The 26,342-nt window shown below is 44.0% G+C and overlaps 1 protein-coding gene across 1 annotated transcript in view; it reads left to right on the top strand.

Moving 5' to 3' along the window:
- LOC124722666 overlaps positions 1–26,342 on the top strand; it is a 509,646-nt gene that overhangs the window by 123,718 nt on the left and 359,586 nt on the right. The window contains exon 2 of the mRNA XM_047247811.1: positions 16,451–16,489. The gene's annotated coding sequence lies outside the window, so the exon portion shown is untranslated. The remainder of the gene's footprint in view (positions 1–16,450; positions 16,490–26,342) is intronic.

Below are 26,342 nucleotides of genomic sequence, written 5' to 3'. Positions count from 1 at the left end.
ACCTTGCAGGGTTGTCAATAGTTACAGACAAGGACTGTTTCGTTGCCACTACATTACTGTGAGACCTAAAACAATGACCTGAAGACAGTAGTTTTCATTTGGAGAATCCTGTGGTAGTAAGGGAATACACCCATTTTCTTCCTCGTGGCGTTGATACGTGTCACACTGCAATGTTCATTTTTGAGAGTCGTCAAAGTAATCCTTGCCTAGTAGGAACTTTCGAATAGTTGTACTTTTTTTGCATCGACGTGAGAGTAAAGGTTTGTTCCTCAAGTGATCCTCTTCTGTCCCTCCCCTACATTCACGGTTGGATGATACATCGATGTTCAGAAATACGTGTATCAACATCGCCCTCCTTTACGCTGCTTCTTCTTAAGCTCCATACTTCTGACCATACTGCAACACATTTTTTCCGCACTTCTGGTTTTTTCATAGAGTAAAATGGCGAACCCTGGTAACCTTGTCGTAGTTCTGTCTTCTTCTGAATTAAAACCGTTACAGTTTTGTGCTTTACCCTGTGTTTTACAACTGTAATCGTAATCTCTATAAGCGTTACAACTGTTAAGCTCCTAAAATCTATTCTCAGATCAATCTATTAATAGAGACAGACGAAAATGGCTGTGCATAAATTTCAAACAATGTCACGAGTTGTCAGTTCCTTTGCTTTAGCTTTACATTTGTAATATCATAAATATTCCATAGTGATTGCTAAGCTAAACTTAGAGGAATATGTCGATAACGCTCAAACTGAACACACTGGCATCTCTCTTACCCTGTTACGTTTCTAGACTTCATTGGAAATTTGTGCAAGACAGAGATAGTAATATTTAATTCTGTTGTTCTGTTTCTTTGAATATGGCGACACCTTTTGAATGGCGAAATGTGCCTGATACGTCTGCACGTGTTGTACCATTCCTATTCCATTAGAGTTTTCCCTACAGCAATAGCGATCGCCTTGGCGTTATTTGTGTCCCCGTTTGTCACAGCCAGAAAGGTTTATATAAGCGTGTCTCATATTTTCTCTTAATCAGATTCCTAAAGGAATCCTAGTAATTCAGAAAACTTCGCATAAATAGGCAACCATCTTGCGAAATATGCGTGTCCGTATCGTGTAATGCGTGAATTATACTGCACCTTCGTTTTATTCAGAGTATTCTGTAGGTCTTTGCGCAACAGAAGACGCAGAAAATTTCAGAGGCATAGGTACACCAAGTTCATATCTTTTTATGAATTCAGGAAGTATATGCAGGTCCTCAATTTTGCAAGTTCTGCTGCAGCTCAGAAGAAGTCTCCCTTCAAGACGACTACATCAGCGCAGCCCTATTATTTAATCACAGCCAGCCTCACCTGTAATTTACCATTGCACCAGAGACGAGACTCACACAGTACAACAAATTTAGTTGATAAATGTAACCAATAAGTAGTGATGGTGAGTAGTGTGAGGATATACTTACGGACAATTCTTCATTGTGTGTCAGTAATGTCCGTAATTGCTTTACATTTATTACAGATATTTAAACCTGTCTTCGCAACTAAAAAAAACATGCGTGTAATTTACGATACGCGTATCGTTTTAATGATTTAAACCATCGTCAGTGGTCCGGAATGAAACATATTTACAATTTTGATTTGCTTTCTAGATCTAAAATCATTTTTAACAAAAGATATTCATGTGATTTCTTTAGTTACGAAATGATAACAGCATTTTTGTCTGATTTCCTCTTACATTTGGAAATGTAGCCTGTTTGCTCATTTTCCAGGTATTCCTGCGCTTGGAACTGATTTTTTTGGCCTAATACGTATCACGATGACTTCTAGCACTAAACATTTCTTGACGTGAAATACGACAAAATATTGCACCCCGACTGGTCCCGGCGGAGGTTCGAGTCCTCCCTCGGGCGTGGGTGTGTGTTTGTCCTTAGGATAATTTAGGTTACGTAGTGTGTAAGCTTAGGGACTGATGACCTTAGCAGTTAAGTCCCATAAGATTTCACACACATTTGAACATTTTTTCAATTGCACCCCTACTATTTATTTACATTATCTTGGCTAAAAGCGTAGGCGCTGTGTGTGTGTGTGTGTGTGTGTGTGTGTGTGTGTGTGTGTGTGTGTGTGTGTGTGTGTGTGTGCGTGCGTGCGTAGTATTGCCAACTCATCTGCTAGTTTTGATTTTCACGTTATCTAAAAAAACATTCTCTTGATGTTTGGTTTGCCATATTATGTCTGTTTCTTCGTGTTCATATGTTTTTATTTAAGTATGTGTGTGAGACGACAGAGTAGTGTGAGAGCTGATGATAAAATGGAGTCTAGCAGGTGGGGGGAGGGCGGGGGTGGTGGCTAAGGGTGCGGAGATAAAGACGACTGTAAGGCGGTGAATAGTGAATCTAAAGTAGGGTAAGGGAAATGAGTTGGAAATGAGATGGAGAAGGGCGAAAGAGGTAGAGGTAAAATTGAGTTGTAACCAGTGAGGGCTATATGCTTAGAATCCGTGACGGGGATAGAACACTTCAACGATTAGAAGGTGAATGGCCGGGTGGTTATGCCTGTGAATGTTTACCACTGTTCACACTTTCCGGTCGCCACTGACACACTGTCCTGATAAGTGTGCCATTCAAGATAGCTGGTCGCTGTCACAGCGAGAACCGTTAGGTTATGAGGCTCTGGCACAGCTGTCCGCGCCTGCAGCCCCTTTGCCGGTTTTAGTGGACCTGACTGTACCACTGACAACCGCTGTTGAATACCTGATGCTGAGAACAGCCTGTGTCTCCTTTAACAGGTGACAGATAACACACTTGGACAGTGCATCTGGTTAGCCCTCTGCCGTCTCTTCATCACCCTGTCCTCGTTTATAATGCCTGGTGGGATAAATGACTGAGATCGTAGATTTTCTGGGCGGATTTGTAATTTAAATTATTCTCGAGGTTCTGCCGAGTTACACCATTGCATCTTCAGGTTGTTATTGGTGAATTCTACTACTGTGGATTCCTTTGCAGACCGTTCTCGTGTACAGGGTGAACCTGTACTCCACTGACAAAATTTGGAAAGTTTTTCAGAGAAACACTCTGATTACTTTTGGTGCAAGGGACCAGTGGTCTCTGGTGCTCGTTACGTAATAATAATGTAGCTACTATTTCCCCGGTCTCTTACCACATTTACCTTTTTTCTATGAAAATACCTTCTCGACAGTGGAAAAGTTTGTAATACGCAAATATAAAAACATACAACACGTAACACGGAGTAATGCAACAACCCTCCGACTAGACACTGCACTTTGACTTGGTTGCTGTCCCAGCTTAAACAACTCAGCGTCATTGTTCCGCTCTATCCTTGCATTCAGTGAACCAATCCGCACAGCTGTGTACCTTTTTTACATACAATTGCCGAAAAAACAAACCCGAGACAGAACCGACCTTTAGTAAATGCAAGCTTCAGCGCGAAGAGTAAAGGTGACATTACTGTTGCCATCAGCAAACACCGTGGGTGAATGGAAACAGTTCGCTACCAAGCAAGATGCACAGCGCAAGCCGCTGTCATTTTTACACTGTTGTGCAGGTGTGTTCAGTGCAGTTCAGATACAAAGGTAAATGCGGGTAAGAAACCAAACGAAATCCAATTAGCCAGCAGATACCACAGGTTCTTTACACCGAATGCTCAGGTAATACTCCTGAAAAACTCCGAAATTTTTTCCGTGAAGTTTGGATTCACCGTATATAACGTTGACTTTGGATTGCCAAGACTAAACGTGAAGGTGTTAATTTAATATGGATTAAAGCGCCCTCTGGGACTCACCTCAAAGAAAATGCCCCAATGAAGGAGAGGATTATAAAACGTCGTTTTCAAGGCATTGTTCCACTTTTCACTGATTTTACTCATTTACTCAAAAACTTGTTCATTACAAGTGGCCCGCCTACTGGCTCATCACACTAACGGATAGAGAAAGATTTTATGCCCAAGTGCAACCCGTCTTACCACGAAAGTAGTGCTTTTATCTTTTAGGATGCACTTCAGGCACTCATGTTATCCAAAACCTCTTTAGAGGGTAAATGTTGAGCACAATCCGTATTGCACCGAGAAAGAATTTCGAATAGCCACAATTACCCACATCATTCTAGCAATTAAAGCAATTTGAGGAAACAGAGTAACTATAGAAGGAATTAGAGAAACTAGGAGTCGCATTCCACATTTTATTATCTGTTTTATTGCTGACAACGAAACACTATCTACAAAACTTTTAAGTTCCCATTTGCTGAACCTACCATTGCTTCGTAAATTTAAAAAAAAAACAGAAAAGCAACTACGCAACCCAAAACTATTCAAATATCAAACCAATGAAAATGAGTGTATAGGAGCTTCATTAATCGTCATCGTTCGTGTAACACTATGCTTTAACACATGTGTTTTTATATCTTAGTGTCTAATGGTTATATTTAATGTTCAGTTTACTGCTGCTAAAGAAGCTAGCTGTGTAGCTTGACGGACTGATGCCAATAAATAAAGTGAGATTAGTTGCCGGAAGAAAGCCAGCGGAAGTGGCACTCAGTAAAATGAAACAGGTGTTCTAGGGTCAGCTGACCGCGTCTCAACATCGAACGGATCGTCCCTATTTCGAGGGATTCGCTGCTGTCGTAACGCATCTGACACGATGCATACGTTCATTCTTCTTCCTCAAGTTACGTGCTACGGCCAAGACTTACGTATGCCGTTCACATTTCTTCCTCTACATTCGATTTCGACGCTAGCCTTATGCGCATACCGTGACGTGATGTTTTTTTTTTATGTGGGTACGCTACTGAACCTTAACGTACAACCTCCTTCGAAGATATTATCCTTCCCGAAATCAAATAGATTAGGTGCGTAGACCGGGTGGACGGTTGGTATGCATATGAACTGTAAGAACTGTCGCAGCTTTTGTGGTTCTAAGTGCAAATAGAGATCATTTAATGAAAGAAATATACACGAAAAAAATTTAAGTTCCCTGAGTTGCCACTCTGAAGTTTTTATTATAACATGGATGAGAATCAAGTGGTGTGAAGTAACTGCTGCATTTAAGAATGACAGTTTGCCAACGCTCAAAATAAATATTTGTCACCAAATAGGACAACATTTCACTTGTATTGCCGACATTATTTACCACACACACACACACACACACACACACACACACACACACACACACACACAGAGAGAGAGAGAGAGAGAGAGAGAGAGAGAGAGAGAGAGAGAGAGAGAGTGCTTGGCAGCAGTTGTTCCGGGGAGAAAAACGCTGCTCCGTTATGTGTCGGTGTGTGTCACTAAGAAGGGCCCATTGCATGGCCTAGTGGACAGCTCGTCAAAGACTGAACACGAGCAAGCATGAAAACAGACTGTGTGCTGAACTGTGGAAAAAGAAGCAAATAGAAACAGTGAACGGTCCAAGCTCAAGTTACATGGTTATGTGGTCGCGATGTCGGACTGCGAAGGTGGAGATCCTTGTTCAAATCTCCCTCGTGTCCCATTTGATCACAAAATTATGAGCTGTACGTATGGTCGTTGACGTGTCTGTTCGCTGTATTCAAATTTGTTTCTGTGTCGTGGTTGAAAGTCCGTTTCCAACAGCTAGGTGTAACGAAGAACCCTCCACAAGTACTTACCTTCTAGAATGAGATTTTCACTCTACAGCGGAGTGTGCGCTGATATGAAACTTCCTGGCAGATTAAAACTGTGTGCCGGACCGAGACTCGACCTCGGGACCTTTGCCTTTCGCGGGCAAGTGCTCTACGAACTGAGCTACCCAAGCACGACTCACGCCCTGTCGGGCGACCCAAGCTTGGGTAGCTCAGTTGGTAGAGCACTTGCCCGCGAAAGGCAAAGGTCCCGAGTTCGAGTCTCGGTCCGACACACATTTTTAATCTGCTATGAAGTTTCACTTACCTTCTATTTGTTCTACACAACTGCCTCATGCTATGACTTGTGTTCCGATTCGGAAGTTTTGACTCTTGAATTCCTGTGTTGTAACATAGTTCACACCTGTTTATTTGTCGTTTTCATATCTGTGAGAGCTGTATGCGGTGTCCTACCTGCTCTCACTGTTCATCACATTTGTTAGCGACGGTAATATATTCTTACTGCATGACTCACGTTCTACAAGCAGTGTGTAATATGACAGTTGCCAGGATGACAGGAGGAGAACACACACGTCAATGACCAGACGGACATTTCTTGAATTTGTGAAAAAAAAAGAGGCTAGAGGGAGATTTAGCAGGGAGTTCTCGCTTCGCAGTCCAACACCGTCACATAACCACGACGCCGTGACTCTTGCAATGCTCTGGATGTTGCACATCTTGAGGTTGGACGTTCACTTTTTCTATTTTGCTTCTTTTCTCACGTTTAATTCCAGCTTCTTCCTGCTTTCATGCTTGATCTGTGTTCAGTTTTTGGCGGGTCATCCACTAGGCCATCTTCCCACTAAATCTGTGGGGAGGGGGGGGGGGGGGGCTATGGGGAGTTTCTCCTATGAGACTGCTCGAACGGCATATCTTGCTACACACATCGAACCTGAAATTTATCTTTGCTACAGTTCCCAAATGTAAGACCTTTTCTACCGTGGTTCCACCTCATTTGTAGACAAACACAGAACTTTAAACCATGACGAAATAAAATTATTTTCTGTTTTTAAGATTCTGCTAATTGTATGCAGCTGGTCTTGCATGAAGATGCAACATGTTGCTTCGATTGTGTACCTCAGGGAGCATTCTCAGAGGTCTTTGATCTAGCATACCGGAGAGGAAAAAAAGCGAACTCCCGATTTAGAACGTTTGTCTTGAAATTCCGCTACACCGTTTTGCAGCAGCTCATGTAATTTAATACTTCGGTAAACGTACTCTTTAAGATACCGTGTAATACTTGGAAGTAGTGTTAATTCAGTATTTCTTTTGGTACTATTCTCAGTTGTAGAGATGGAGAGGAGCTCTGCGCATGTTTTCATAATGCTCTTAATCTTCGTAATTCACCGTTACATTTTTGTGCAAAGATGTGTTTACGTGCCATTGAAAAGTTTTGCTCGGAAATTGTGAATGGCTCCTCTTTAAGATGCGAGATGTTTCAAGAACTTGTTAGGGCCATTGACGTCGGTGTTGCGTCAGGTGAGCGGGCGCTCTTGTAAGCGGCTCTTTTCGCGGAGGGAGAGGGGCGCGTAAGCCGGAATGCGCCTGCCCTGCGCCGTAGCCGAGCAGGAGAGGATTGAATGGGGCAGCGCAGCCCGTGCACCCAACGTTCGATTTTAGCAGTCGCGTCGGAGGTGAGGGAGGGCGCCGCGTCGTTAGAATGCGCAGCCTTCGCAGGTATTTTATTCAAGTACTACAGGGTATACCTTCCGTCGTGTAACTGATGGTTACCATGAATAACACTCTCTCTCTCTCTCTCTCTCTCTCTCTCTGTGTGTGTGTATTCATGAAATAGTTTGCAGTTCGCGCAGAAACAAAGAATGGACAGAAAAGTTCAAAGACAACAAAATTGAAGAGAGGATTGAAGCAAGCACACTGTCAGTGAGGAGCCTGTGCGATCATGGGTTTGTAACAGTTATCTCGGTTCTGAAGGGGAAGCCAAATAGTAGAAAACAGCGAAAAACAATTATTCACGTAATGGAAGCTCATCTACATCCATACTCCGCAAGCCACCGGACGGTGTGTGGCGGAGGGTACCTTGAGTACCTCTATCGGTTCTCCCTTCTATTCCAGTCTCGTATTGTTCGTGGAAAGGAGGATTGTCGGTATGCTTCTGTGTGGGCTCTAATCTCTCTGATTTTATCCTCATGGTCTCTTCACGAGATATACGTAGGAGGAAGCAATATACTGCTTGACTCCTCGGTGAAGGTATGTTCCCGAAACTTCAACAAAAGCCCGTACCGAGCTACTGAGCGTCTCTGCTGCAGAGTCTTTCACTGGAGTTCATCTACCATCTCCGTAACGCTTTCGCGTTTACTAAATGATCCTGTAGCGAAGCGCGCTGCTCTCCGTTGGATCTTCTCTATTTCCTCTATCAACCCCACCTCGTACGGATCCCACATCGGTGAGCAATATTCAAGCAGTGGGCGAACAAGTGTACTGTAACCTACTTCCTCTGTTTTCGGATTGCATTTCCTTAGGATTCTTCCAGTGAATCTCAGTCTGGCATCTGCTTTACTGACGAACAGCTTTATATGATCATTCCATTTTAAATCACTCCTAATGCATACTCCCAGATAATTTATGGAATTAACTGCTTCCAGTTGCTGACCTGCTATTTTGTAGCTAAATGATAAGGGATCTATCTTTCTATGTATTCGCAGCACATTACACTTGTCTACATTGAGATTCAATTGTCATTCCCTGCACCATGCGTCAATTCGCTGCAGATCCTCCTGCATTTCAGTACAATTTTCCGTTGTTGCAACCTCTCGATACACCACAGCATCATCTGCAAAAACCCTCAGTGAACTTCCGATGTCATCCACAAGGTCATTTATGTATATTGTGAATAGCAACGGTCCTATGACACTCCCCTGCAGCACACCCGAAATCACTCTCACTTCAGAAGACTTCTCTCTATTGAGAATGACATGCTGCGTTCTGTTATCTAGGAACTCTACAATCTAATCACACAATTGGTCTGATAGTCCATATGCTCTTACTCAGTTCATTAAACGGCTGTGGGGAACTGTATCGAACGCCTTGCGGAAGTCAAGAAACACGGCATCTACCTGTGAACCTGTGTCTATGGCCCTCTGAGTCTCGTGGACGAATAGCGCGAGCTGGGTTTCACACGATCGTCTTTTTCGAAACTCATGCTGATTCCTACAGAGTAGATTTCTAGTCTCCAGAAAAGTCATTATACTCGAACATAATACGTGTTCCAAAATTCTGCAACTGATCGACGTTAGAGATATAGGTCTATAGTTTTGCACATCTGTTCGACGTCCCTTCTTGAAAACGGGGATGACCTGTGCCTTTTCCAATCCTTTGGAACGCTACGCTCTTCTAGAGACCTACGGTACACCGCTGCAAGAAGGGGGGCAAGTTCCTTCGCGTACTCTGTGTAAAATCGAACTGGTATCCCATAAGGTTCTGCGGCCTTTCCTCTTTTGAGCGATTTTAATTGTTTCTCTATCCCTCTGTTGTCTATTTCGATATCTACCATTTTGTCATCTGTACGACAATCTAGAGAAGGGATGGGAAGTTGTAAGAACGCGTCATGTCACGGCTGGCGACAACGAAAGGGCGGAAGGTTTTTTTATCAACCCGTCAAGAAGACGGGAAACAAAATTTCTTAACACATCTTACTCATTTACAATTGCTTAGGTTTGTGATAAACACCTGTTGGTGGAACGTACTGTTAGAATTGCAACTAAGCAGTCATCCTCGTCGTATGAGGTAATATTTTGGGAAAACTAAGTTTATGCGCAAAAGATGGTTTCTATTCAGAGGCGAGCATTCTGGGCAGTGGATGATGATAAGTCACGAACCCCGTATATGCTGTTATTTAATAAGACTTTGTTCTAACACTAATCTCCGAAAAATTACCGTTTCACGAAACTTGCGGATCACAACAAAATATGCGTTTGTTTCAAAGCGCCGAGCGGTTCTAGGCGCTACAGTCTGGAACCGCGCGACCGCTACGGTCGCAGGTTCGAATCCTGCCTCAGGCATGGATGTGTGTGGTGTCATTAGGTTAGTTAGGTTTAAGTAGTTCTAAGTTCTAGGGGACTGATGACCTCAGAAGTTAAGTCCCATAGTGCTCAGAGCCATCCGAACCATTTGATTTGTTCAAAGCGGTAACTACGCCCATCCAAAGAGTACAAGGCAGCAGAACGATAATTCCTGACTAGGTCACTTGCGCGGATGATAGCTGTCATCCACAACATTAACGGTGTATTTGGACAATTCGAAGATTTCCGTGAATGGTTTTAGGAGTGTTTTATTTAAATCTAAATATAATACATTTAATACGAACTCGGTGAGAAATATTTTTGGCAATTGTTTATAAATAGCTCCAGTACCTATCTGATAGCAGCCAACTTGTCAGTCTCTCTGTGAGCACCTCTGTCAACGATACTGTCAAACTTAAGATATATCGAGACCAACCCGAATTGTTTTCACTCATGCAAAAGTTAACACGATTCAAGTCCATTGCACTTTGAGCTCTCCCACAACTTCGATAAATTTTTTATAGAGCGTCTCAGAGATATATACGGATATTAAAAACAAATGACAGTTCTGATATTTGTAACATCTGTTTCTTTAGCATCAGTTCCCCAGAAAAATCGCCACGAACTTAATTGATGTAAATATTAGTACATCGTCAATAATGCGAATTATATTTTCATTCAATGATAACTTCAGAATAGCTGTTTCTGTCTTTCTTATAACATCTTCATTTTTGGATCCAGGTAGATGTGTAATAATATTACAAGACATTGGTAGGATATTTACTTTCCCTCCATTTAGTTATTGCATCTCTTCCTAGAAGAAATACGTCCTTCTGTATACTTTTATGTGATTCAAATTCATCATTTCCTGACACTTCATGATCTGTTCCTAAATCTCATGTACCCAATCCTAGTTCTCTGAATTAGCAATATCACTTTCAGGATCTCCATCACTCAGCTCATGGAACCATTCAAGCCATATATCAGGATCTCTACCAAAGCTCGTTCTAGGTTTTTTTTACCTTCGATATTTATCCCACAAACTAAAACTCAGAGAATATTTACCTTTCTTCGGTAATTACTCTAGGTAAGAGGCAAATTAATTGCAGTTAATTTCGATTCGCTGAAAATTACGCACATGAAAATCTGATTGTCCCTATGAAAAAAAAAGTAAAATACCCTTACTTTGTTTCAGATTGTAACAGCAGAGATCGTGCGAATGACCAGTGTTCTCCAGACTATAATAATGTTTCCTAAACAATGCAACGTGCGTTAACTGAAAGCCAATAATGTCTGAAGCTAACGGATGGAGAGTTAACGGAAAGTTACTGAAAATGGCGCGAACTCAATATACAGGGTGATCAAAAAGTCAGTATAAATTACAACTTAATAAACCACGGAATAATAGATAGAGAGGTAAAAATTGACACACATGCTTGGAATGACATGGGGTTTTATTAGAACCAAAAAAACAATTTTCACAAAATGTCCGACAGATGGCGCTGGACAGTAAAACGTCAGTAACTGCTACCGTGACGGGTGAGAGGTACGCCGATATGTTACAGAATCGCATCATCCCAAGCCTGGCTGATAAACACCTGCTGGAACGTACGCTGTTTATACAGGACGGCGCTCCACCCCATATTGCTAGACGCGTGAAACATCTCTTGCGCGCGTCGTTAGGTGATGATCGTGTGCTCAGCCGTCACTTTTGCCATGCTTGGCCTCCCAGGTCCCCAGACCTCAGTCCGTGCGATTATTGGCTGTGGGGTTACCTGAAATGAAATGGCAAGTGTATCGTGATCGACCGACATCTCTAGGGACGCCAATGCCTCACCATAACTCCGGACATGCTTTACAGTGCTGTTCACAACATTATTCCTCGACTACAGCTATTGTTCACGAATGATGGTGGACATATTGAGCATTTCCTGTAAAGAACATCATCTTTGCTTTGTCTTACTTTGTTATGCTAATTATTGCTATTCTGATCAGATGAAGCGCCATCTGTCGGACATTTTTGAACTTTTGTATTTTTTTGGTTCTAATAAAACCCCATGTCATTGCAAGCATGGGTGTCAATTTGTACCTCTCTATCTACATTATTCCGTGATTTATTCAGTTTTCAAATTTATACTGACTTTTTGATCACCCAGTACCTCAGTGAGACAAAATAGAGCAGGAAAATGATGTGGATAACGAGTGTCATCTGCGCGAGCAATGAAGGGCTAAAGGTGAAGCCTCAGAGCTTCGAAATTGATCGCAAATAGGCAGAAGACAATGGACACTGCTGATTGGAGGCAAATTAGGAGAATAAATTGTTCCTGTTCTCCGCAATAAAATACCAAAAAGCTTCCAATCAGAAGGTCGGATATATTTTTCGATCAAGAAGTCTGGAATTAGCTGCGTTCGTGGCCGAATCTTACACGCACACACGCAAGCGTTCGCGACGAGATTATCAATACCGCCGTAATATTATTCATAGAGAGGCAGAACGATTTACTTGCAAATGTCATCAGTCGTGAGGGGGAGGAGACACGTTTAAAAATCTTGTCCATGAAAACTAATGTATGCGAAACTATTCTATTACGTTCATCTAGATCACGCGTTTAGAGGAAAAAATTACAAGGTTACCAGTGGAGGAAGGTTTTTGCAGTTTCAGAAACTAGAACTGACTACAAAACTGTCGAATGAGTGAAGATACCCAATCATTACTGTACACAATAATTAGCGAATGTGGCTTCACAAACCTTAGCTGTGTACGACAGTCTTTCTCTCTAAAAGAGAGATTTGACCCTAGCTGTTTCGAACTTAATCAACAGCGTAGTAGAAAATAGATTGTTGCCGAGCAGTTCGATTTTTCTAGTTCATCTGATATATCAGCATTTATGCGGGGTGGTCAGAAACGGTCTGAAAAGCTTGTAAAGGCGGCGGAGAAATAATTGTTATGAAAACAATGCGATGCGTTGCGCTGTTTCCGGGGTGTCTGACATTCAGTTTTGCCAATCAGATCGCACACGCTAAAATGCGGTAAGGCACACACATCTGTGGATCTCTTGAGTTATCACTTGTTAGAATACTCGTTACCAGTTAAAGTTAAAATGTGCGTTTTTCAGAAGTGATGAATTTAAGCTAGGTGAACGAAAGCTACGTTTGTTGCGTGTGAGGAAACCAAACGAAGAACGAGTCTGGCGACACACCCTGGGAGGCTGCTTGAATCTGCGTGCGCGACGACCTGATCGGCTAACGTCGGTGCTAAATATCTCGGAAACGACGCAACGTATCGAATTTTTTCTCAACAATCACTTCCCAGCACAGTCTCCCCTGCAACACCCTTGCAAGCTTTACAGACTCTTTGTGACCACCCTGCATACCCTATCTTGATCAAAAGTATCCGGGCACCCCTGTGTAATGCGGAATTGATCTTTAGTGGTCTCGTGATGCGGACCCGCCAGTAAAAAGGAGGCGGGGAGTATTGATTTGGCAGTAAAGAAGCAGTAACAACAGAATGGGTTAGAAGAGCGTAGTGACGGTGGACGTGGATTAGTCACTGGATGTAACGTGGCAAATCCATCAGGGCCTAGTCCACTGTTCGTAATGTAATTGTGAAGTGAAAACGCGAAGGAACAACCACAGCTAACCCAAGACCAGGCAGGCCTCATATTCTGACAGACATGGACCATCGAGCATTCCGGAAGGTGCTTGTAAAATATCACATGAAATCAGCGGAAGAAATCACTCGTGAATTTCAAAATGCTACCTGCAGTCCAGCTAGCACAATGACGGTGTTTGGTTTGAGTACAGATACTCAATGAGTCAAATGTCACAACCATCCAGCCCCGTTTAAGGTAAGGTCATGCTGAACAGTACTGTTGGTTGGTCTAACACCCGTGCAATATTGGAGTAACTGAATAGATGGGAAAGATTGTAAGAAGAGCTGCACTACTCATTGCGGGGTAGTTTAGTCAGTGTAAGAGAGTTACAGAAATGCTCAACGAACTGCGATGCGAAACTTTTTTTGCTAGAAAGACTGTGCTACATAAAATTTGAAGAGTACATGTAAAATGGATGAAGAAGCATACATATCTTGCGTAACGATCAGGATTCGGGCTCACGTGTAAGAGCATCAATAGTATCCTTCCCGCGTACCAAACTCGAATGGAACAGGAAAAGAGGGACACTGAGACTGATATATTACGTGCCTTCCGCCACACATCGTACACTGAACAGCCAATGAAACTGGTACACGTGCCTAATACTCTGTAGAGGCCCTGCGAGCACTCAGAAGTGCCGCAACACGACGTGGCATGAACTCGACTAATGTATGGAGTAGTGCTGGAGGGAATTGGCACCATGAATCCTGCAGGGCTGTCCATAAATCCGTAAGAGTAGGAGAGGGTGGAGATCTCTTCTGAACAGCACGTTGCAAAGCATTCCAAATATGCTCAGTAATGTGCATGTCTGGGGAGTTTGGTGGGCAGCGAAAATGTTTAAATCAGAAATTTGTTTCTGGAGCCACTCTGTAGCAATCCTGGAGGTATGAGGTGTCGCATTGTCCTGCTGTAATTTCCCAAGCCCGTTGGAATGCACGATGGATATGAATGGATGCAGATGATCAGACAGGATGTTTACGTACTTGTCCCCTGTCAGAGTCGTATCTAGACGTATCAGAGGCCCCATAGCGGTCCAGCTGCACACGTCCCACACCATTACAGAGCCTCCACCAGCTTGAACAGTGCCCGCGTGACAAGCAGGGTCCATGGATTCCTGAGGTTCTCTCCATACCCGTATAAGTCCATCCGCTCGATCCATTTTCAAAGGAGAGTTGTCTGACCAGGCAACAAGTTCCCATCATCAACAGTCCATTTTCGGAGTTGACGGGTCCTGGTGAGGCGTAAAGCTGTGTGTCGTGCAGTCATCACGGGTACACAAGTGGGCCTTCGGCTCCGAGAGCCCATATCGATGACGTTTCGTTGAATGTTTCGCACGCTGACTCTTGGTGATGGCTCAACATTGAAATGTGCAGCAATTTGCGGAATTGTTGCACTTCTGTCACGTTGAACGATTCTCTTCAGTCGTCGTTGGTCCCGTTCTTGCAGGATCTTTTTCCGGCCGCAATGATGTAGGAGACTTGATGTTTCACCGGATTCCTGATATTCACGGTCGTACAGGAAAATCCCCACTTCATCGCTACCTTGGGGATGCTGTGTACCGTCGCTCGTGCACCGACTATAGCACCACGTTCAAACTCGCTTAAATCTTGATAACCTGCCATTTTAGCAGTAGTAACCGATCTAACAACTGCGCGAGACACTTGTCTTATATAGGCGTTGCCTACCGCAGCGCCATATTCTGCCTGTTTACATCTCTCTGTATTTGAATACGCACGCATATACCAGTTTCTTTGGCGCTTCAGTGTATGATGACAGTGAACGGACCGTGATTCGAACCCAGATCCATTGCCATTTGCAGGCAAATACTAGAGCAATAGCTAGTTTAAACTATGCCTATTAGCAAAAAGGTATAACATTACCTCCAGTTTAGGTTTTATTTTATTTTTTATTTTTTCAATTTACAGAAATGGCTGAAGTGACACACTATATTAAGTACTTCGCTTTTATAATTAAAACTAACGCAACTTATTACACTGTCAGCATGGGAACGTATTCAACTGCTGGTGGTCCTGCATAAGGACTTTAGAAAGTGACACATGTCGTCTGACGCTAAGATATTCCCCGAGAAGAGTGGCACATTGTCTGATGAGAGTACATGTTCCGAGTTACCAGCAAAGACAGTTCTGCTGCGTTAGGGTAACACGCTCTTCGCAGTGTGGGAATGAAATGGCGCGGCAACTGGAAATGTCCTCCAGCGTGGGACAGTACGATTCTTGTGAGCATAACGTCTAAATAGGACATAGATTCACCTTGAAATTCTGGCGGCATATGGACCAATTGCAATGTCGCGGTTAGCCATTGTGAAATGGTGCCAACCATTTGACCAAACCCGAAAAGACGCGGATGATGACCATCGGGAAGTTTAGATCTTGCACCATGAGATGGACGTTCGCACAGCGGTTCTAGAACGGTTCCGTGATCAATGAGCGGATTTCTGTCGTTGGAGAACAGAGCGATTGATAGAACGTTCTGACCGTTATTCGCTGAGAGTTGGTGCTATGTTGAAAAATGGTGTCGTGTATTTGTGACATTTTGATTTGTAGTGCTGCATTCGACGAAAGTTACATGGCCTGCCATAATAATGTGTAACTTACCTGCTGAGGAACCCTCGTATAAGAAGCTGTGTGAAGGTTCCACGCAAATCTCCTCTACTGATGCTTTCTCGTGCCAGAATTCTTCTCTTTTCATTTTACTGCCTCCTTCTACGTCTTGCTCGATAAGCACTGCTCCATTTCCGCTTTTCGGAGCATTTTTGAGTGTGCGTTTAGCCCTGAATGCGCGCTCGGGAGTTCCCGCGTGTGGTAGCTGTACACTATATCACTTCCCACTAGCATAGTGTGGCCTTACCCGTCGCAGAATATACGGAAATCTAAATCTATTTTGTGCTTGGATACAAGGGTTCTGTACCTTTACTATGACACCACTTGTTACTCATACAATACATGTATAGGTATTTCCTGCCTTTTGATTTTGATTGATTATCCGTATCGTAAAAATTCTGTTGTGATGTTCAAATGACTCACCTGCGGTATCAGCTGCTTCATTTTTTGATTATTTTTGCTGTGTAACTCATTTTATGCTGTGTATCTAAAACAGTTTCTTTTTGCTTTTGCAGGACCAAGCAGCAGAGGTTATTCGTTTAGTGACCTTTAAAGTAAGTACTTTTCAAATAAAGTATTATTATTATTATTATTATTATTATTATTATTCTTTTCATTATCATTTAAATCAATTTCTTGGAAGGATTAGTTTCCCAGCTACAGACATTTTACGCGAAACTAACGTATTTTTTGAACCTTCCCGGCAGATTAAAACTGTGGGCCGGACCGAGATTCGAACTCGGGACCTCTGTCTTTTGCAGGCAAGTGCTCTACCAACTGAGCTACCCAAGCACGACTCACGACCTGTCCTCACATCCGCCAGTAACTCGTCTCCTGTCTACCAAATTTCACAGAAGTGTCCTGCGAAACTAGGAAGACTTGCACTCCCTGAAGAAGGGATATTGCGGAGACATGGCTTAGCCACACCGTGGGGGATGTTTCCAGAAGGAAATTGTCACTCTGCAGGAGAGTGTGCGCTGATATGAAACTTCCTGGCAGATTAAAACTTTGTGCCGGATTGAACTCGAACTCAGTCGGTAGAGCATTTGCTCGCTAAAGGCCAAAGTCCTGACTTCGAGTCTCTGTCCGACACACAGTTTTAATTTGCCAGGAAGTTTCATATCAGCGCACACTTCTCTGCAGAGTGAAAATTTCATTCTGGAACTTATTATTCCAATTGGGGGTTAGCTAATTCCGCTCCTTTAATCAGTATGAAGCAACCTGGTGGTTAGCATCATAACGAAAATTACGTGATGTTTCAAACAAATAAGAAGTTTGCACTTCGTGGTTCTGGATGTAAAGCCTAACATCTGCGAACTTACGATACTACGCCACTCGACAGGAATATTTTAAGACGTTTGAGTTTTCTGTTCTTTAATGCGAGTTACGTTGAGTGTTCGTGTACATATAGTTTGTGACCATAGCTACTTTTCTGATGTTCCTTCTTAGAGATGCTATTACATGTTGATCTCTCCCACATCGCTGTACAGGCCATGGCATCTTGACAAATGAAATATTAGGGACGTTCAGGCAAGTGCTCTACCAACTGAGCTACCCAAGCACGACTCACGACCTGTCCTCACATCCGCCAGTAACTCGTCTCCTGCCTTCCAAAAGTAGGTTACAGTACGCTTGTTCGCCCAGTGCTTGAATACTGCTCAGCAGTGTGGGATCCGTACCAGATAGGGTCGATAGAAGAGATAGAGAAGATCCAACGGAGAGCAGCGCGCTTCGCTACAGGATCATTTAGTAAACGCGAAAGCGTTACGGAGATGGTAGATGAACTCCAGTGGAAGACTCTGCAGCAGAGACGCTCAGTAGCTCGGTACGGGCTTTTGTTGAAGTTTCGGGAACATACCTTCACCGAGGAGTCAAGCAGTATATTGCTTCCTCCTACGTATATCTCGTGAAGAGACCATGAGGATAAAATCAGAGAGATTAGAGCCCACACAGAGGCATACCGACAATCCTCTTTCCACGAACAATACGAGACTGGAATAGAAGGGAGAACCGATAGAGGTACTCATGATAGCCTCCGCCACCCACCGTCAGGTGGCTTGCGGAGTATGGATGTAGATGTATGTTAGGAGTATTGACCCTGGCTGTTGAGACATTTATCCCACTGTGACACAAGGCGGTGAATAGCTGTCTCATAAAATTCCCGGGGCTGCAATGTTAACCAGTTCCGCACGTACAGCTGGACGTCGTCGTCCGAGGTGAATTATTTGCCCCTCAGAGCCTTTTTAAGGGGACCAAAAATGGCATAATCACGGTGGAAAGGTCCGAACTGTTGTATGGAGGGTGGCCTAGGACCTCCCATTTGAATTTTTGCAGGAGTGCCGCGACTGTGTTGGACGTATGTGGCTTTGCATTGTCGTGGAGCAGAATGACCCCTTGGTGAGATTGCCTGGTCGTTTTGATTTGATCGCTTGGCGAAGGGTAGTCAAGTTGTGCGAGTAACGCTGGGCATTCACTGTTGTCCCCTGCTGCAGGAAGTGAATCAGAAGGGGGCCATTTTGCTCGAAGAAGAACGTCAGCATAACCTTTCCTGCACTCGTGTGGACGACGACGTCTAGCTGTACGTGAGGAGCTGATTAACATCACGGAATTTTATGAGACAGCCATTCAACGCCTTGTCTCATAGTGGGACAAGTGTATCAACAGCCAGGCTCAATACTCCTAACATACAGATACTGGTTTCTGTAAGTAGGCCACCGGCTCGTTTCTTTTTGAACGCCCCTTATAATATAACGCTTTTTTTGTGTGGTGTACCTAGGCCATTTATTTTCTTACATAATTTATCCATAGTAGCTACTGTTGGAGCCGTGACTGAGCTTCATTCATTTAAAGGAAATAAAATCACACGCGTGTCTGAAGGCTGTTGTGTTGTACTTTGCTTTACTTGTTGTTACTTCTTATTTCTTGAATCTTTGTCTGATGGTAAACACAATAATAGTGGTCAAAGGGTCAAAATTAGCTAATCGTTGTGGAAATAAAATGTTTGTGTTTACCATAAGAAAGTCGGATGCAAGAAAATGAGTACTAGCAGGGTTATTGTTGCTGTTATTATCTACGTCTACATCATACACCCAAGCTACCATATGGTTCGTGGCAGATGATACCTTGTACTGTTAGCCCTTCCCTTTCGTGTTCCACTCGCAAGTGGAGCGAGGGAAATGCAACTGTCCATATGCTTCACTGCGACCTCCGATTTATCTTATCTTCGTGGTCCCTACAAGAGCTGTATTTTGGTGGCAGTAGGGTGGTTCTGAAGACTGTAATAAATGCTGGTTCGCTAAAATTTCTCAGTAATGTTTCGCGAAAAGAACGTCTTTTCCCTCCGGGCATTCCCATTTGAAACACGGGTGTTGATCCAAGCTACCAGTAACTAATCTAGCATCACAGCCCTGAATTGATGCTAGGTCTTGCTTTAATCCGACCTAATGGATATGATACACACTCGAGCAGGACTCAAGAATGGGTCGTGCTAGTGTTCCGTAGGTAATGTCATTTATAGATGAGTCTTCCGTAGTACAGACCTTGCGCGCCCATTCCATTTCATGTGACTTTCCAACGTTACGTCTGGATATTTAATCGACCTTACTGTGTCAAGGAGCTCACCACTAATGCGGTATTGGAACATTACAGGATCGTTTTTCTTCTTAATGTGCATTACTTTACATTTTTCAACAGTTAGAGCATCAAATAGAAATTCTGTCCAAGTCATCCTGTACTCTCCTACAATCCGTTCCCATTAACTACAGCGTCATTAGCAAACAGATTCAGATTACTGCTGCTCAAGCTATCCCTCAGATAGTTTATGAATATGGAAAACATGAACAGTCCTGAGAATGAATTTTTCACTCTGCAGCAGAGTATGCGTTAATATCAAACTTCCTGGCACATTAAAAATTTTGTGCTGGACGGAGACTCGAACTCGGGAGCTTTGCCATTCGCGGGGAAGTACTCGACCACATGAGCTACCCAAGCACGTCTCACGACCCATGTCTCCACAATATCCTTTCTTAGAAGAGTTTTAGTCCCACAAGTTTCGCCGGAGAATATGTGTGAAGTTTGGAATGTAGGAGATTAGGTAGTATAGCTGTGCGGATGTGTCGTGAGTCGTGCTGTGGTAGCTCAATCGGTAGAGCACTTGCCCGCGAAAGGCTCAGGTACCGAGTTCGAGTCTCAGTCCGGCACACAGTTTTAATATGACAGGACGCTTCAAGAACGGTCTTACCACATTCCCCTGTGGCACTGCTGGCGATAACTTTGTGATGAACTCTAGCCGTCCGGAATAAATTACTGTGTTCTCTTATTTAAAACTTCTTAGAGTCATTCACGTATCTGAAACCTATCCCCTTCTCGCACTGTTATTACTTTCCTCTTTGGAGCACCTATGTATCATGTGAAGACTTACACTGTGTGATTAAAAGTATCCAGACACCTGGCTGAAAATGAGCTAAAAGCTCGTGGCGCCCTCCATCGGTAATTCTGGAATTCAATACGGTGTTGGCCCACCCTTAGCCTCGATGACAGCTTCCAATCTCGGAGGCATGCGTTTAGTCAGGTGCTGGAAGGTTTCTGTGGGAATGGCAACCCATTCTTCACGGAGTGCTGCACTGACGAGAGGTATAGATGTCGGTCGGTGAGGCCTGGCACGAAATCGCCGTTTCAAAACATCCCAAAGGTGTTCTATAGGATTCAGGCCAGGACACGGTGCAGGCTAGTACATTACAGGGATGTCATTGTCGTGTAACCACTCTGCTACAGGCCGTGCATTATGAACAGATGTTCGATCGTGTTGAAAGATGCAATCACCATCCCCGAAATGCTCTTCAACAGTGGGAAGCAAGAAGGTGCTTAAAACATGCTGTGCTGTGCTGTGATAGTGCCACAGAAAACAACGAGGGGTGCAAGGCCCCTCCATGAAAAGCACGATCACACCATCACACCATAACACCACCGCCTCCGCATTTTACTGGTTCAAATGGCCCTGAGCACTATGGGACTTAACTTCTGAGGTCATCAGTCCCCTAGATCTTAGAACTACTTAAACCTAACTAACCTAAGGACATCACATACATCCATGCCCGAGGCAGGATTCGAACCTGAGACCGTAGCAGTCGCGCGGTTCCAGACTGTAGCGCCTAGAACCGCTCGGCCACTCCGGCCGGCCAATTTTACTGTTGCCATTACACACGCTGGCAGATGATGTTCACCAGGCATTCGCCATACCCATACTCTGCCATCGGATCGGTACATTGTGTACCGTGATTCGTCACGCCACACGTTTTTTCGCTGCTCAATCGTCCACTGTTTACGCTCCTTACACCAAGCAAGGCGTCGTTTGGCATTTACCAGCTTGATGTGTGGCTTATGAGCAGCCGCTCGACGATGAAATTAAAGTTTTCTCACATCCCGCCTAACTGTCATAGTACTTGCAGTGGATCCTGATGCAGTTTGGAATTCTTGTGTGATGGTCTGGATAGATGTCTGCCTATTACACATTACGACCCTCTTCAACTGTCGGCGGTCTCTGTCAGCCAACAGACGAGGTCGACCTGTACACTTTTTTGCTCTACGTGTCCCTTCACGTATCTGCTTCACTATCACATCGGAAACAGTGGACCTAGGGATGTTTAGGAGTGTGGAAATCCCGCGTACAGACGTATGACACAAGTGACACCCAATCACCTGACCACGTTTGAAGTCCGTGAGTTCCGCGGAGTGCCTCATTCTGCTGCCTCTCATGATGTCTAATGACTACTGAGGTCGCTGATACGGAGTGCCTGGCATTAGGTGGCAACACAAATAACCTAATTTGAAAAACGTATGTTTTTGGGTGTGTCCGGATACGTTTGATCACATAGTGTAGTTCTGATTTAGCTTCGGATTTTTCCGTTTGTGTTTCATTCGATATGAGTGTTGTTTCAGATCACCTCACCACTTCTTCCGGAATTATTTCTGTTCAGAATTTCAAGATCTTCGATCATCATCTGTTTCAGGCCATTTCTAGTTTCTTGCAGCCATTGTTACCAAAGAGGTTTTTTTTCTGGTTGACTTATGTGTAAATTCTCGTTGCTAGTGTGTTTCATTTATCCGAACCAGTTATTATTATTATTATTATTATTATTATTATTATTATTATTATTATTACTACTATTACACTGTCCAATCATAGCCGGCCGGAGTGGCCGAGCGGTTCTAGGCGCTACAGTTTGGAACCGCGCGACCGCTTCGGTCGCAGGATCGAATCCTGCCTCGGGCATGGATGTGTGTGATGTCCTTAGGTTAGTTAGGTTTGAGTAGTTCTAAGTTCTAGGGGACTGATGACCTCAGCAGTCAAGTCCCATAGTGCTCAGAGCCATTTGAACCATTTGTCCAACCATATTAAAGAGACTATATGTCAGAAGCCTGAACACTCAGCTTTTGCAGAGCGGACCGCTGCGAATACGTGCGTGAAGAGGATCAGTGAAGTTCGGGAAGGTACCGACTGTGCTATGGAGCCATGTCGACTCCAGTGCCGTGGCCGGCTGCGCTAGGTTTTTCGGTTGAGGCGGTCCCACAGATTTTCGATTGTATTTAAATCCGGGATGTTAAATGGCCATGGGAGTGCGGTGAACTCATTGTAGTGCTCTTCGAAACACAAGCGTACATTGCGAGCTGTGTGACACGTTGCATTGTGCTGCTGGTAGATACCATCGTGCCTTGGAAAATCAATCTGCTTGTAGACATGGTCTCCAAGGGTAGATGCATACTTGTGTTGATCCATTGCGCCTTATAGGACGACGAAATCATCCAGGGACTGCCACGTAATCATTAACCCAGACCTTAACTCTTGCAGGGTGCTTCCTTTCAGACGTTTCGCGACGTACACGCCAAAGGCCATCTGTCCAATGGAGCATAAAACGTGATTCATCTGAAATGACCACCTGTCGCCACTCATTGGACGTACGGTTGCAGTGTTGGCGTGCAAATTCCAACTTTCGTCGCAGATAAATAGTAGTCAGCGTGGGTGCACGAACCAGGCGCCTGCTGCAGAGGCCCACACGCAGCAACGTTCGCTGAACGGTCGTTGAGGAGACACTGTTGGTAGCCCCTTGGTTGATCTGGGCGGTCAGTTGCTCAACAGTTGCACGTCCATTCGCCCGTACACTTCTCCGCAGCCGTCGTTCACCCATGTCGTCTATGGTCAGTGGTGCGCCACAGTTGCCCGGGCGACGGTTTTGGATAGCGCCGTTTTGCCATCCCGGTATACTTCAACCACGGCGGCACGCGAACAGTTTACAAACTTAGCCGCTTCGTAAAAACTGCCACCCATGGCCCGAAAGAAGTCAGTGATCATGTCGTTTCGGGCATGAGATAAATCGCTCCGTTTCTGCATTACGAAACGACTGCACTTTTTTCCGCGTACCCTTGACACGTTTTATAATACCCTCCACTTCTAGTGCCGCTCACTGCAGTCTGCGATTGACGTCAAACATAGGCAGTGGTCATATTAATGTGGCTGGACCGTGTATTTTATTATTATTATTGCTTTATAGCTACTTGACGTGACCACTAATGGGCCTAAACGGGAGTAAAAAAAATGCTAGGCACCATGCGACGTGTGCTGACGTAACATACCACATTGCAGGAGTAGTTCAGCTGTTGCCCTGTCCACCATGTTCTCACAATCTCTCACCCGTTAGAACATCTGCTCATACGATACTGAGAGAGTATCACGCTTTTATTCGCTGGCCACTAAGACAGGCGAACTGTGACACAGAACTGAAGCTGAAGTCGTACCGGTTTCTGTCATCCAAACGTAACTGGACTCGGTGCCCAGCCGTGTTAGAGGCGTTATTGCTGCCAGGGGTTTCAGCTCTGTGTACGAAATTTCGCAGCCTTTATAGCTCCAAATTACCTATAAATTAAATAATGTTTCCTTCCGATTATTCTATATTAGCTCAGTAAGGCAAATTTCATTATTTTCTCTGATTCCTGTTCGCCCCCCCCCCCCCCCCCCCCCCCCAATGAACCATGGACCTTGCCGTTGGTGGGGAGGCTTGCGTGCCTCAACGATACAGATAGCCGTACCGAACCGTAGGTGCAACCACAACGGAGGGTTATCTTTTGAGAGGCCAGACCAACGTGTGGTTCCTGAAGAGGGGTAGCAGCCTTTTCAGTAGTTGCAGGGGCTACAGTCTGGATGATTGACTGATCTGGCCCTGTAACACTAACCAAAACGGCATAGCTGTTGTGGTACTGCGAACGGCTTACAGCAAGTGGAAACTACAGTCGTAACTCTTCCCGAGGGCATGCAGCTTTACTGTATGATTAAATGTTGATAGCGTCCTCTTGGGTAAAATATTCCGAACGCGAATTCTTTACAGACGAATGGAAAAACTGGTAGAAGTCGACCTCGGGGAAGATCAGTTTGGATTCCGTAGAAATGTTGGAACACATGAGGCAATAATGACCTTACGACTTATCTTAGAAGAAAGATTAAGGAAAGGCAAACCTACGTTTCTAACATTTGTAGACTTAGCGAAAGCTTTTGACAATGTCGACTGGAATACTCTCTTTCAAATTCTAAAGGTGGCAGGGGTAAAATATAGGGAGCGAAAGGTTATTTACAACTTGTACAGAAACCAGATGGCAGCTGTAAGAGTCTGGGGCATGAAAGGGAAGCAGTGGTTGGGAAGGGAGTGAGACAGGGTTGTAGCCTCTCCCCGATGTTATTCAGTCTGTTTATTGAGCAAGCAGTAAAGGAAACGAAAGAAAAATTTGGAGTAGGTATTAAAATCCATGGAGAAGAAATAAAAACTTTGAGGTTCGCCGATGACATTGTAATTCTGTCAGAGACAGCAAAGGACTTGGAAGAGCAGTTGAACGGAATGGACAGTGTCATGAAAGGAGGATATAAGATTAACATCAACAAAAGCAAAACGAGGATCATGGAATGTAGTCGAATTAAATAGGGTGATGCTGAGGGTATTAGATTAGGAAATGAGACACTTAAAATAGTAAAGGAGCTTTGCTATTTGGGGAGCAAAATAACTGATGATGGTCGAAGTAGAGAGGATATAAAATGTAGACTGGCAATGGCAAGGAAAGCGTTTCTGAAGAAGAGAAATTTGTTAACATCGAGTATTGATTTAAGTGTCAGGAAGTCGTTTCTGAAAGTATTTGTATGGAGTGTAGCCATGTATGGAAGTGAAACATGGACGATAAATAGTTTGGACAAGAAGAGAATAGAAGCTTTCGAAATGTGGTGCTACAGAAGAATGCTGAATATTAGATGGGTAGGTCACGTAACTAATGAGAAGGTATTGAATAGAATTGGGGAGAAGAGGAGTTTGTGGCACAACTTGACAAGGAGAAGGGACCGGTTGGTAGGACATGTTCTGAGGCATCAAGGGATCACAAATTTAGCATTGGAGGGTAGCGTGGAGGGTAAAAATCGTAGAGGGAGACCAAGAGATGAATACACTAAGCAGATTCAGAAGGATGTAGGTTGCAGTAAGTACTGGGAGATGAAGAAGCTTGCACAGGATAGAGTAGCATGGAGAGCTGCATCAAACGAGTCTCAGGACTGAAGACCACAACAACAACAACAACAACAACATATTTCTCGGTAAACTTTGTCTGTGGAAGTCAGAGAGTGGCACTAGGCGTCTTCTCCTATGTCGATAGATATTTAAGAGTAAGTGTTTTTCATTCTCCGAGGACTTACATGAGTAATACGTGCCGTATAAACGGAGCCGGGAGTCAGCTCACCAGCAGAATCCGACTGTGGGGCAGGATCTCGGATGGTCGCGCTCTTCGAGTTTAGACCTCGTGTAGATAGCAACCTCCATCTCGCGAGAGCCGATCGCCGCAGCTCTCAGACAAGAAAAAGTATGCCACCACTGTCGGGAGGGGAGGGAGTACTCCGTGAATGTTGAGCGGTCATATTGCGTCCAGAATTTGTGCCATATTTCAGTTTTTACGCTACCGCATCTCGATAATATATTTTTCCTGTTCTAAAGCACACATTACATGAAAGTATTCACGAAACTGCGTGTTGCGAACCATAATTTGTGTCCGTGGCATGTTTTTGAGCGAAAAAAAAACGCCTGTTTCACCTCATACGCACACAGCTGAAGCAGTTGTCCTATTTGGAAAGTTCTAGACTTAAACAATTTAACGCAGCAATGAACTTGTAAAAGCATCATATACATGTTATACAGAGTTTAAACGAAAAAAATTGTCACCGAGGAGACTCGATCCTGCGCCCATATGAAAATGTGAATGAGAGATCAGCGCGTTATTCACTACGCCACCTAAACACTGCAACTCACTGCTCTATAAACGTGTACCGGCGTTGTCGGGACGGTCGTCACGCTGTCGCGATGCATACGCGCGGCGAAGGAATGTTAG

Source organism: Schistocerca piceifrons, chromosome X (assembly GCF_021461385.2).
Source record: "Schistocerca piceifrons isolate TAMUIC-IGC-003096 chromosome X, iqSchPice1.1, whole genome shotgun sequence".
NCBI lineage: Eukaryota > Metazoa > Arthropoda > Insecta > Orthoptera > Acrididae > Schistocerca > Schistocerca piceifrons.
Note: the sequence above shows the minus strand (reverse complement) of the source record. Positions and strands in the feature narration are given on the sequence as shown.